The following is a 14801-nucleotide window of genomic DNA, read 5'->3' on the forward strand; positions in this document are numbered from 1 at the left end:
CAGCCGGAGCATACTTTACCTGCTCCACACTCCGGCTTGCTTCAGGGGCTCCCACAGGTCTTCCCATACAAACTAACAGGCAAGGGATCCGCCATGGATCTGGCCTGTGTGTTTGTACCCTTACTCAACCTTAAAATCCTGCGATGATCATTTCATCGGCTGATCATTGTTTATTACACGGAGCCGATTACTGCTCTGTGTAATAGGGCCCTTACAGAACCCACACATATATATATATATATATATTATGTATAATTTTCTGGCTCCATCCTGTATGGAGTAGATAATCCCTTTCCTCTATGGCTGGATGATGGGAAGCCGGGAATCTGCAGCTCTGTATTGCAGAAATGGAAAACTGCCTGCATCGCTCCGCACTGAATAAAATTCTACAATGATAAAATAAAGCACTTTGCACATAGAGATTTTGTACCGGGTGATATACATGTTGGCTTTGTGTTCTGAGGGTCGGGGTGGGACCTCTGTCACATAGCAGTAAGGACGATCTCAGTAACCGCAGTCACATCTGAGTGTGCAATGTGCATGAATGGCGCAGCAGCATACGTACAGTACTCCACCTCCACTCCATTCTCACAGCGGCCACTCCGGCTTGCTGAGACGTCTCCTGGCGGTCAGCCAATCGGTGCGCTGCCCCATCGCAGCACACTAACTGGCTGACCGCCGGAAGGCCCTGAAGCAAGCCAGAGCGGGGACCAGGTACAGTATGTTTCTATGCCGCGGGGGTTAATTGCGCTGAGTTTGAAAGCCCATTAAAGTGAATGGACAAGTTTCCGCAGCGGATTTCATTGCTAACTCACTGCAAGAAATCCACTGCGGATACGTTATGTGTGTTTGTACCCTAAGGGAGTCCTGGAAACCATGGATACGGTCATAGGCCATAGGTTGTATCCAAAGGGCGACATCCAACTTCTCCAGGAATTGGGAGTTAAAAGACTTAAGAGCATTCAGGTTTGGAGAACGTTGCTGAATCTGAACAGTTTGGCAAGTTCGCTCAACATTGCTTAAGAGTCTATCTTCATATCGTGAAGAGTCGCATGACGGGATTCTGGGTGAGAACACACTAAGCGTGCACTTCTGCCGGCTCAATCCCGCAATTACTCAGGCCTCTATGTTTTTACATAAAGCTATAAAAGGCTAGTTCACAAAAGAAAAATTTAAATCAACTGGTGCCAGAGATTTGTAATTTACTGTAATTCTATAAAAAAAACTTGAGTCTTCCACTACTTATCAGCTGCTGTATGTCCTGCAGGAAGTGATGTATTCTCTCCAGTCTGACACAGTGCTCTCTGCTGCCACCTCTGTCCATGTCAGGAACTGCCCAGAGCAGCAGCAAATCCCCATAGAAAACCTCTCCTTCTTTCCAGACTGGGTCAGACATGGTACATGTGACCCCTGCCTGGAAGTGATCTCCACCTCTTATTATTATGCCTCTTTAAATGAAGAAGCTGGTGATGATTAATGGGAAGTTGCTTCTGCTCTGGACAGTTCCTGACATGGACAGAGATGGCAGCAGAGAGCACTGTCAGACTGGAGAGACAACACTTTCTGCAGGACATACAGCAGTTGATAAGTACTGGACTGGGGATTTTTTTAAGACCCTGCTAAGATCCTGTCATGGTACAATGCTTAATGTCATCCACAAATGGATACAAATTGCCTACTTAACAATGGTTTCTACATGTATTATCAGTGTGGTGTCCCACCACGGGTGTTTTTGTCTCTCCTGTGCACCTGTCAAAAAGCCTTTTCTCTCAGGTTAAAGTGGTGATGAGGTATTCTAAGGTTTCACCACTAGGTGTCATTATTTTCTATGTCCTTATTTATATGCACAGCTTTCAGTATTGGGTTAATCTTTTATGTGTGCCACGTGTTTGGTGCTCTTTTTGTCTAACCTATCATCTCTCTTCTTTCTCCTGCACACACCCATCCCCACCACTCACAGAGAGGCATACAGAGGTCCCTGTAGGAGGAGTTTCACTGGTGAAGGAAGGGCAGAGTAGTCTTGTCTAGATTCTCAGAGAGGAAAGACACTAAGACAACTGTTCCTGCTGTAGTTAAGCAAGTGCCTGGCTTATGCCAGGACCCCGGTTGGGGACAACAAAGTTGAGTCTAGTCACGCAAGTGTACAGATGCAGTTAGAGACCAACAGTTCTTTTGCTACTACCACTACGTTTAGTATGCAGTGCTAAGCACCTTAAAGGGAGAGGTCACCAAGGAACACCCTGACCCACGCCAGGAACACGTCAGAACAGAGCAGAGCAGTATCCTTAAACAAGGAACTAGCCTCGATAGGACAAAGTTACCGTAAAGAAGGTCTACGTATCCTATCATGCAGTGCAGGTAACTGGGACACCTAGCTATACCAAGATAACCGTGGCTGGGGCTTGTGCTACCCTACTGGGATGGGTTCGACAATACCAGGGGCAGGAGGTGGTCAGACTAAGTTTATACACAAGAACAAGTAACTATTCACTACAAAGATATCTTCAGGTTGGGGCTCCTCTGGCCAACTCCTCTCCTCTACTTTGCTCCACTTTATCTTACAAGCACCGCTACAACTACCTCTCTTACTTGTTCTCAAGCACAAAGGTAAAGCATCAAAATCTGTGTGAAGATTTATCTACTTGTAAAACGTTTACTGTTATATGGACTACCGTGACAAGAGCCTAAGGGACCCGCAACAACCCAGCAGGTTAGCGACCATCTGGAGACACAAACTGGCCATCTACAAAACAGGTACCAACATCTTACCTGTGTGCTGGACTAGTACTGGCGTCAGGACAACTAACACCCCTAGCCATGCACCACACAATTGGTGTCACGGTTAGCTCAACGTCAACAGTTACCACAATCAGGACCATTTGTACTATAACTAGATGGTCAGTAGTTTTCCTCTCTCAGCGTTCCTCATTCATGGATTTTACTGGAATTATAGACTCATTTTGCATTATTAAGAAAAAAAAAGTTCCAGTCCTCAAAGTGTGAGACTAAACTGTGACTTTGTAGTCCTCAAATGGCAATTCAAGAGAATTTTTAATATAGCAGTAATACTAAAAGGTATATTTGAATGAATACGATATGATATAATCAGTAAGGACAGAACGAAGCACGGGGGCGGTGTAGTCACGACCCTCCTAGGATTCCATAATAACCAGGTTGCTCAAGAAACAGAAATCTGGATCCATCTGACCGGCCATGTTTCTCCACAGAGATCTGGATCCATCTGACCGGCCATGTTTCTCCACAGAGATCTGGATCCATCTGACCGGCCATGTTTCTCCACAGAGATCTGGATCCATCTGACCGGCCATGTTTCTCCACAGAGATCTGGATCCATCTGACCGGCCATGTTTCTCCACAGAGATCTGGATCCATCTGACCGGCCATGTTTCTCCATAGAGATCTGGATCCATCTTACCGCCCATGTTTCTCCACAGAGATCTGGATCCATCTGATTGGCCATGTTTCTCCACAGAGATCTGGATCCATCTTACCGGCCATGTTTCTCCACTGCTCAGTGATAGAATTTTTTCTTCCCCTATGTCTCACCTTCCTGTTTCCCTCAGACAATGGATCTGGTTGCCTGCAGGCATAGCCCATCCATGCTTATGAGCAGTGAGTTGTGAGTTCGGACATGTTAGTCTGATATTAGCGTTATATTCTGCTGCAGTTTCCTGACCATTCTCCTACTCTTTATCAGATTACCGACATCCCCCTTCAACCCTGTTCAGAGACAATGGTTCTCAGGCCCACAGGATCCCCTTTATTTGGGTATTTCCTCAGTTAGACCATTTTCCATATACTCTTAATTCTGTTCCATAAGATGTCCCATACTCATCCGCATGGCGTCTTGGCTGAGGCTTGTGTAATGAATCCAGAGCCGTGTAAATGGGGCCGTTGTAATCAATGTGCAATCACTTGTCTCTGCTGTTTATTCGGTTCTTACTACAACTCTAGTTACAATTAGGGACGGATCACAGGAAAATTCATGGGAAAAGTTACTGAGTTCATAAGACTCCAAACAGCAGAGCATTTACCTCCTCTATGGGTTCCTACTTTGTGCTCCCTTGTAGTATAAGACCCTAAAATAGTACTTAAGCCGCCCTACGCCCTCATTTAGTAGTAAGGCCACCATCTGTGCCCTCATATAGTAGTCAGGCCTCTCTGTGACTCCATGTACAAGATAAGCCCCCAGTGTGCCCCAAATAGTATTCTGGCCTCTCTGTGTCCTATATAGTAGCTCGGCCACTCTGTCTCCGTATAGTAGTTAGGCCCCTTTGTGCACCCATATAGTAATCAGGCCCCCCTTTGTGCAATCATATTGTAGTTAGACCCCCTATGTACCCCCATACAGTAGTTAGGCCTCTCGGTCCTCCCATATAGTAGTTAGACCCTTCTGTGTCTCCATATATTATAGTTGCTCTCTTGGCTCCTATATAATAGTTATGTCCCCCTGTGCCCCATGTAGTAGTTAGGATCTATTTTGGCCACCATATAGTAGTTGGACCACCCTGTCTCATTAAGTAGTTACTCCCCTTTGTGCACCAATATAGTCAAGACCCCCTCTGTGTATCAATATAGTGGTTAGGCCCCCTGTAGGTAGTTTCCCTGGTAGGCAGGCATCCTCCTGTAGGTAACTCTCCAGTAATAAGCCCCCCAGTATATAGATTTCACCATGTAGACATCCCCTGTAGGTAATCCCCTCCGACAATTAGCATCATGGGACTGTATATTACAGGAGGGAAGTGTGGTCATGCAGAGTTATATTTATCACTAGTTACATACTGCCTGTGACAAGTCATTTTTTAAAAAACAATTTATTTTCTCTGTATAGTTGGGTTTTTCAGGGTTCTTCACTCCACATTGTCAGTGCTGAAGCAGCATAGAAGAAATCTGACTCTAAAGGAAAGAAGAGCAGAGTTAGGGTGAGTAGGGTCTATACTGGGGACAGGATGGGGGAGTAGGGTCTATATATAGCTATTATATCCCTGCAACCACTAGGGGGCGCTCACTGCATACTGCTCTACTATACAGATCAGTAGGAGCTGTATACATCCCTGTGCAGTGAGCTCCCTCTAGTGGCAGAAGCATCAGGTAAATTATCACTCACTTGTTCCTCTTCCCCCTCAGACACTTGGGGATCCAGGAGAATCTCTGTCTGCACCTAAAGAAAAGAGAAATGTGATGATTCCAGGATCAGTCTATAGGGGTCTATACATTGAGAGGAGACTCAGTGAGGTAGAGATGAATGCGAAAAAGTATGTGACCCCTGGGCTCCTCCTGCAGTGTTCTATATACTTACTGGGCCTCCTGGATCCCCGCTGATTCCTCGGATGAGGGGGGCTTTTCTTGCTCTATGTTGTGGCCTGGGTCCCTGGTCCGACTTTCATGGAATTTCCTGTGCATGAAAGAAGAGGACGGACGTATATGAAGTAATGGCCGTGTCTGTTACAATCCAACCTAAGGTGATGGGTGGATGGCTGGAAATGGTCTCTCTGTTACCTCACCATGATCCCTCAGTGACACCTATCAGGGCCCGATTCCATAAGGGACATATAGTAGTGCCGCTTTCCTGGCAGAGAGATGTCCATCTGTTACCCAGGTATCGTGGCCTATCTTCTCTGTCACTATAATAGAAAGCACAGAGATCAATCCCTTCCGTCTGTCCCATCCGTCCGTCCGTCTGTCTGTCTATAATGGTCTCTTCATCTCTGTACTCACCTCCTCTGTCCTTCCTCTGTCTCCAGCTCTGTCTTCCTCACTGTTAGACATAGAAGATAAATGATATATATATTAGTAAATCAGTGTATCATTCTCACCACTGTTGGGGCAGATTGTAAGGAGATTGGGGAGAATTGGTGGTCGGCCATCATACAATAGGTTTGTGCCCCCCCTCCCCCCAATACTCCAGCATTGTCAGCTCAGGTTTATACACTTACATGGTCTCCAGAGTCTGCAGGATGCTCAGTCCCTTCATTGTTCTTATCCTATAAAAGAAAAAACAATTCATATAACTGGAGCTGCCCCATATGTGCCCATATATCCCCCTATAAGAGTCTACATGACTGGCACCCCCCAGTGGTGGTGATGATGATGTCAGCAGTGTTAGTTCTATGGTGTACTTACAGAACTGGCCTCTTGGAGCGCTGCACTCTCTCTTTCCACCTGTGGAGAGAAACAGGATGTATCCAGGTTAGGACTATTCTATGGAGCAGTTGTCCATAGCAACCACAACACTTAATGTACTGTAAGCATTATAACCCTATAAAATCAGTCACCTATAATAAAAACAACTTTACAGTGATATACTTACTCTTCATGTGGGTAGTCCTCCTCCTCATCACTCTTCATCTTTTGCACCTGATCCTTGTCCACGATCTCCTGCTCCTTCTCCTTTCTTATTTTCCTGTGGTGAATTCCCATCATTCGAGCACCGGGTGGAGTAAATTTGGAATCAGGTGTGGTGAGCTTGGACGTTCTTTCTATATTCTTTGCAGGAGTTCTTTCTGTGCTCCAACACGTCTGCCAGCTCTGAAGTCCATACTGTCAGGATCAGCGGAATGTAAGCCCATTGTGTCATGTGCTCGTCTATCCATAAGGGCGTTGTCTAAGCGCATCCTCTGTTCTTCACGAGATACTCCTGATGGTGGAGATAGACTTTCCCAGAGGATACGCCAGGTCGCTACCTCAGGTATACTGGGAGACACTGGGACTGTAGGTTAAGACAGCAGGAACACAGGAACCAGGTAGGACAGGAACACTGTAACAGGAAGCAGTAAGGCAAAGCAACCACAGATACGTTTTTGCAGGACCAAAGGACCTCAACGCTCAGGCAGAGCACATGTGCAAGAAGCCTCCTTAAATACCCAAGACACAGGTGCGGAATAATTAAGGCACAAAGCCTAAACTCTGAGAAGGAAGCGCATGCACCCCCTCTAGTGGTCGGATCTATACTACATGCAAGGGACACATGTGGCTAGGCCCGAAGGCCTGAAGGGGTAGCGGTGAATGAACATGCGGAGACTGGAACGCTTCGCCTGCTTCTGAGCTAAAGATACCTCCACACTATCTAGCTGTGTCAGCCTGAAACCTATAGAAGACTGTGATGGAAGCCTATCTATAATGGCTGAAATCTTCACCCAGCAAGGAGAAAGCTCAGACTCCGCGCTTACAGACACCATGCAGAGACCGCAAAATCTACTTGATACAGGAAACAAACTCTGGTGGGATAAATGTGCCCGGGATTGGGGAGACCAGCGGACAGACGCCGTTTACACCTGGAACACACGCAGAGATGCCGCCTCCACATTAACACCAATCATGAAAAAGAAAAATGGCCGTAGGAGAGGAACATCACGAGGTGTCCACTCTGCATGTACTGATGAGGACAGGGGGGTCAGCTAGGGGCTTTGGGTAGGAACAATGGCGGCATTAGTATGCTGCGGGAACACCTGGGGGAGGTAGTGAGCAGGCGAGGGGTTACAGGGGCGTGGTTTATGTGTATAATGGGCAGGTCGCCCGGCCAGAGACACAGCACACAGCACACAGCACGATGCCACCCGCCCACCCTTATTCTATTTATCTGTGTGGTTTTTGTTGCACTTGGATTAGGGGCCCCTTGGCAGGGACAGTTCCGGTAGGAGCCCCCCTCCCCAAATAAATAGGGACACACACAGATTTGCAGCCTCCCCCCTTTCCCACTATATGCTGTAGTAGGGACACACTTGGTCTGTCCTATTACCAGTTCTCACCCCTCCTCCACCCATTTTCTGCCCCTTATAAGTGGTTCTTAGAGGATTCTTCTGGCTTGTGGGGACCAGCAGCTGATTGAACCGTTGGCACAGAACCCAAGTGGAACACTTTGTGACTGGCTGCCAACGTCTGAGCGGGAATCCGGATTCCATCTTAAAGAGGTTGCTCCCAGCTCAGTCGCCACGGATCGCCTGGAGGAAGAAGCTCCCACCCGTCCACCCTTCTGCTAGAGACTTTAGAGACTGTCGCGGACTTTACAGTGGGGTGAATATGCCAGAAGTATAAGGCAGGCATACGGGACTGCAGGGGCAGGTTAATGGCATACAAAGGGTTACCTGCCCAACATGGCCTCAGTACCTCCCCTTATGAATATTGATGCCTGAACCATGTGGGGTAGCATGTGATCTAAATCAGCCTATCTGCTTCTGGCTTAGGTGGGGTATATATAGTCAGCACTGGCCCCTGCTTGATCTGGGCCGGATTCCCACCCTCCGTCCCTGACGTTTGTTACCTGCGCTTTTCTTGTTTTGTTTTACTGACATGTATCTCACCGTAGATGCAAGAAATCAGGCCACAGCGGGCGGTGTGATGTCTGAGGAAATGGGGGAATGAAGTTGGCCGTGCCCGTTGAAGTTTACGGCCGGCACACCCCTTGTTGGTACACCTCCTGTGTGGTTATGTTAGGAAGTTGTTTATATAACAATAATAATAAAGCTGTGGCCTACCTCCGCCCAACAATGGAGTTAGTGTCAAATCCCAGACAAATACTTCAGGGAGTGGGTCACTGGTGCTGGCTAAGCAGCCGGTGTCTGTCACTGACGGGGACAGGGGCGTAGCAAGCACCTAGAAGGCGGTCCATGTTGGGGGCGGTCTGGGGGGCGGGGAAATAGGCTAACAAAAGTAACTGGCAGGAAGTGGCAGAACGCCACACCAGCGTGACAGGCAGAGGTTAAACAGCTTTCCCACCCACCCTCCCTAATGTTTTTCTGTGGAAGAAGTTTATTTGTTTGTATGTGTTTATTTACTGTTAATACTGTTGTCACAGCTTGGCGCTGGGGGGGACCTTGCAGAGGAGGAAGGAGAAGCATCGGCGAGGCACCCGGCAGAACAACTAAGACATGCCCACCGCCGGAGCCGTGGCCTGGCATTCCGGTGTCCTCGCCAGGAAGGCGACAGCGCAAGGTCCTATCCTCACATTACACAAATATATGTTTTAAAGTTTAAAATAGTTTTAAGAAAATTAAAAAAGCTGTGGCCTACCCCCACGCATTTATAAAGAACAAACAGTTGTCAGTGTGTAATTAAGTAGCAAGATAGCCAAGGTGCAATGGGATGCCGGCAGTCCTGGAGGTTACCCTGAATAAACTAATCTGGGCAAATAGGAGAGCGAGGACTAGGTATAGAACCTTTACCCCGATAAAGACCCAAAATTGGTTAGTGGTGAAACACATCCTCCCACAGGCAGAGCACCCCCCCCCCCAACTATCTCACCTCATCCATCACCTTCATCCTCTCCTCCTCCACAACAGCCGCTCCTCCAGCACCTCATCAACCATCTGGACACTCTCCTCCACCACCCTCTCCTCCTCACCTCCTCCTCCACTACCTCCTCCTCCGCGACCGCTTCCTCCTCCTCCACGACCACCTCCTCCTCCTCCACGACCGCTTCCTCCTCCTCCACGACCACCTCCTCCTCCTCCACGACCACCTCCTCCACGACCACCTCCTCCTCCTCCACGACCGCTTCCTCCTCCTCCACGACCTCCTCCTTCACAACCACCTCCTCCTCCTCCTGCACTTCCATCACCTCCTCCTCCACTTCCACCATCTCCTCCAGCTGTAGCCCTTCCTCCTCCACCTCCTCCAGCACCATCACTGCCTCCATCACCACCATCTCATCCACTACCATCACTATCACCTCCACCAGCACTACCGCTCCATCCACTACCACACGCCTCACCGCCATCACCATCTGCACCAACACCTCTCTCACCACTCTCACCAACAATCCTTCCACAACAAAATCGTCCACCACAACAACTACATCCGCCATCAGCATGATCACATCCTCCACCACTACCCCCGCCATCTCCTCCTCCACCAACACTACCTCCTCCGCCATCTCCTCCTCCACCGACACTACCTCCTCCTCCGCCATCTCCTCCTCCTCCGACACTACCTCCTCCTCCGCCAACACTACCTCCTCCACCGACAACACCAACTCTTCTGCTCGCTTTTCTCTCTCCTACAAATAAAGAAGAACAGTCAGGAGTTACTCAATGGGGAACCTTTCATATATAATATAGTATATACCTGTAGGGATCACAATAGAGGGGTAATCCCATCATATATAATATAGTATATACCTGTAGGGATCAGAATAGAGGGGTAATCCCATCATATATAATATAGTATATACCTGTAGGGATGAGGATATTGTAGCAATAGTTTCCTCCTATATTATAGAAGAGAAGGAAGGACACAGCAGACTTACCTCCACCAACCACTAAACACCTCTGGAGATTCTAGAGCTCTGCAGCTGCTTATATACAGTGTGTGATGTCATCATGACCTATACAGGAGCCTTTTGTGATGTCATCATGTCCGGGGGAAGGGCCAACAATAGCTAGTGATGTCATCATCTGCGGGGGAGGGGCCAACAACCTCCACATGACATGGTACAGCCAATCCAATGGAAAGACAAGTATTAGTGCAATGCGGAGACAGTGTCAGCACTAATAGTGAATATGACAGATAATAGATGTGCAATCTCCTATGTATGATGACACTGTATACTGCCCCTCTATATAATCCACACATACATCACTCTGCTCTATATACTAAAGTGTCCTAGAAAAGCCCCGCCCATATCCCCGCCCCCATGCATAGAAGCTGAGACATATAGATAGAAGCAATGTACTGTGACAGTTATAGCTGCAGGCTGTATATTCTCCCTGCAGCCACTAGAGGCCGCTCTCTCCTCCCAGCTCCAGTATATTCTCCCTGCAGCCACTAGAGGCCGCTCTCTCCTCCCAGCTCCAGTATATTCTCCCTGCAGCCACTAGAGGCCGCTCTCTCCTCCCAGCTCCAGTATATTCTCCCTGCAGCCACTAGAGGCCGCTCTCTCCTCCCAGCTCCAGTATATTCTCCCTGCAGCCACTAGAGGCCGCTCTCTCCTCCCAGCTCCAGTATATTCTCCCTGCAGCCACTAGAGGCCGCTCTCTCCTCCCAGCTCCAGTATATTCTCCCTGCAGCCACTAGAGGCCGCTCTCTCCTCCCAGCTCCAGGGCCTGGCAGGGAGGACACTCCTGCAGCTAGAGAGCCTGAGGGAAGAGAGGAGGCTGCCGGGAGCCGGGACCTATGTGTAATGGGAGATGGTGCCTGCCTGCAGCTCTTATATACAGGTGTATGGAGCAGTATATAGTATATACCATATGTGGTGACCAGTGATCTGTATAGAGGTGACATGGTGTAAAGTGAAACTGGCCCAGTCGCCCCTAGCAACCAATCAGATTCCACATTTAATTTTTCAAAGAGTCTGTGAGGAATAAAAAGTGGAATCTGATTGGTTGCTAGGGGCGACTGAGCCAGTTTCACTTTACACCATGTTTGATAAATCTCCCCCTATGTTCTTATATACAGGTGTATGATGCTGTATACACTGTATACAGGGGGAGAGGACTGGGGGGAGCGTGCATGTGCTTATAGTGGAGGGGGGTGGGGGAGCGTGCATGTGCTTATAGTGGGGAGGGGGGGAGCGTGCATGTGCTTATAGTGGAGAGGGGGGAGCGTGCATGTGCTTATAGTGTAGAGGGGTGGGGGGAGCGTGCATGTGCTTATAGTGGAGAGGGGTGGGGGAGCGTGCATGTGCTTATAGTGGGGAGGGGTGGGGGAGCGTGCATGTGCTTATAGTGGGGAGGGGTGGGGGGAGCGTGCATGTGCTTATAGTGGAGAGGGGTGGGGGAGCGTGCATGTGCTTATAGTGGAGAGGGGTGGGGGAGCGTGCATGTGCTTATAGTGGGGAGGGGTGGGGGAGCGTGCATGTGCTTATAGTGGGGAGGGGTGGGGGGAGCGTGCATGTGCTTATAGTGGAGAGGGGTGGGGGCGCGTGCATGTGCTTATAGTGGAGGGGGGTGGGGGAGCGTGCATGTGCTTATAGTGGGGAGGGGGGGGAGCGTGCATGTGCTTATAGTGGAGAGGGGGGAGCGTGCATGTGCTTATAGTGTAGAGGGGTGGGGGGAGCGTTCATGTGCTTATAGTGGAGAGGGGTGGGGGAGCGTGCATGTGCTTATAGTGGGGGAGCGTGCATGTGCTTATAGTGGAGAGGGGTGGGGGAGCGTGCATGTGCTTATAGTGGAGAGGGGGGGACGTGCATGTGCTTATAGTGGAGAGGGGTGGGGGAGCGTGCATGTGCTTATAGTGGAGAGGGGTGGGGGAGCGTGCATGTGCTTATAGTGGAGAGGGATGGGGGACCGTGCATGTGCTTATAGTGGAGAGGGGGGAGCGTGCATGTGCTTATAGTGGAGAGGGGTGGGGGAGCGTGCATGTGCTTATAGTGGAGAGGGGGAGCGTGCATGTGCTTATAGTGGAGAGGGGTGGGGGGAGCGTGCATGTGCTTATAGTGGGGAGGGGTGGGGGAGCGTGCATGTGCTTATAGTGGAGAGGGGTGGGGGGAGCGTGCATGTGCTTATAGTGGAGAGGGGTGGGGGAGCGTGCATGTGCTTATAGTGGAGAGGGGTGGGGGGAGCGTACATGTGCTTATAGTGGAGAGGGGTGAGGAGTGTGCATGTGCTTATAGTGGAGAGGGGTGGGGGAGCGTGCATGTGCTTATAGTGGGGAGGGGTGGGGGAGCGTGCATGTGCTTATAGTGGGGAGGGGTGGGGGAGCGTGCATGTGCTTATAGTGGAGAGGGGGGGACGTGCATGTGCTTATAGTGGAGAGGGGTGGGGGAGCGTGCATGTGCATATATAGTGGGAAGGGGTGGGGGAGCATGCATGTGCTTATAGTGGAGAGGGGGGGAGCGTGCATGTGCTTATAGTGGAGAGGGGTGGGGGGAGCGTGCATGTGCTTATAGTGGAGAGGGGTCGGGGAGCGTGCATGTGCTTATAGTGGAGGGGGGGAGCGTGCATGTGCTTATAGTGGAGAGGGATGGGGGGAGCGTGCATGTGCTTATAGTGGAGAGGGGTGGGGGAGCGTGCATGTGCTTATAGTGGAGAGGGGTGGGGGGAGCGTGCATGTGCTTATAGTGGGGAGGGGTGGGGGGAGCGTCCATGTGCTTATAGTGGAGAGGGGTGGGGGAGCGTGCATGTGCTTATAGTGGAGAGGGGTGGGGGAGCGTGCATGTGCTTATAGTGGAGAGGGATGGGGGGAGCGTGCATGTGCTTATAGTGGAGAGGGGTGGGGGAGCGTGCATGTGCTTATAGTGGAGGGGGTGGGGGAGCGTGCATGTGCATATATAGTGGAGAGGGGTGGGGGAGCGTCCATGTGCTTATAGTGGAGAGGGGTGGGGGAGCGTACATGTGCTTATAGTGGAGAGGGGTGGAAAAGCGTACATGTGCTTATAGTGGGGAGGGGTGGGGGGAGCGTGCATGTGCTTATAGCGGGAAGAGGTTGGGGGAGCGTGCATGTGCTTATAGTGGAGAGGGGTGGGGGAGCGTGCATGTGCTTATAGTGGAGAGGGGTGGGGGGAGCGTGCATGTGCTTATAGTGGAGAGGGGTGGGGGGAGCGTGCATGTGCTTATAGTGGAGAGGGATGGGGGGAGCGTGCATGTGCCTGTAGTGCAGAGGGGTGGGGGGAGCGTGCATGTGCTTATAGTGGAGAGGGATGGCGGGAGCGTGCATGTGCTTATAGTGGAGAGGGGTGGGGGAGCGTGCATGTGCTTATAGGGAGAGGGGTGGGGAGCGTGCATGTGCTTATAGTGGAGAGGGGGGAGCGTGCATGTGCTTATAGTGGAGAGGGGTGAGGAGCGTGCATGTGCTTATAGTGGAGAGGGGTGGGGGAGCGTGCATGTGCTTATAGTGGAGAGGGATGGCGGGAGCGTGCATGTGCTTATAGTGGAGAGGGGTGGGGGAGCGTGCATGTGCTTATAGGGAGAGGGGTGGGGAGCGTGCATGTGCTTATAGTGGAGAGGGGTGGGGAGCGTGCATGTGCTTATAGTGGAGAGGGGTGCGGGAGCGTGCATGTGCTTATAGTGGAGAGGGGGGAGCGTGCATGTGCTTATAGTGGAGAGGGGTGGGGGGAGCGTGCATGTGCTTATAGTGGAGAGGGGTGGCGAGCGTGCATGTGCTTATAGTGGAGAGGGGTGGGGGAGCGTACATGTGCTTATAGTGGAGAGGGGTGGCGAGCGTGCATTAGCTTATAGTGGAGAGGGGTGGGGGAGCGTACAAGTGCTTATAGTGGAGAGGGGTGGGGGAGCGTGCATGTGCTTATAGGGAGAGGGGTGGGGAGCGTACATGTGCTTATAGTGGAGAGGGGTGGGGGACAGTGCATGTGCTTATAGTGGAGAGGGGGGAGCGTGCATGTGCTTATAGTGGAGAGGGGGGAGCGTGCATGTGCTTATAGTGGAGAGGGGGGAGCGTGCATGTGCTTATAGTGGAGAGGGGTGGGGGGAGCGTGCATGTGCTTATAGTGGAGAGGGGTGGGGGAGTGTGCATGTGCTTATAGTGGAGAGGGATGGGGGGAGCGTGCATGTGCTTATAGTGGAGAGGGGTGGGGGAAGCGTGCATTTGCTTATAGTGGAGAGGGGTGGGGGGAGCGTGCATGTGCTTATAGTGGAGAGGGATGGGGGGAGCGTGCATGTGCTTATAGAGGAGAGGGGTGGGGGAGCGTGCATGTGCTTATAGTGGGGAGGGATGGGGGAGCGTGCATGTGCTTATAGTGGGGAGGGGTGGGGGAGCGTGCATGTGCTTATAGAGGAGAGGGGTGGGGGAGCGTGCATGTGCTTATAGTGGAGAGGGGGGAGCGTGCATGTGCTTATAGTGGGGAGGGGTGGGGGAGCGTGCATGTGCTTATAGTGGAGAGGGGTGGGGGA

This window comes from Dendropsophus ebraccatus, chromosome 13 (genome assembly GCF_027789765.1).
Source record: "Dendropsophus ebraccatus isolate aDenEbr1 chromosome 13, aDenEbr1.pat, whole genome shotgun sequence".
NCBI lineage: Eukaryota > Metazoa > Chordata > Amphibia > Anura > Hylidae > Dendropsophus > Dendropsophus ebraccatus.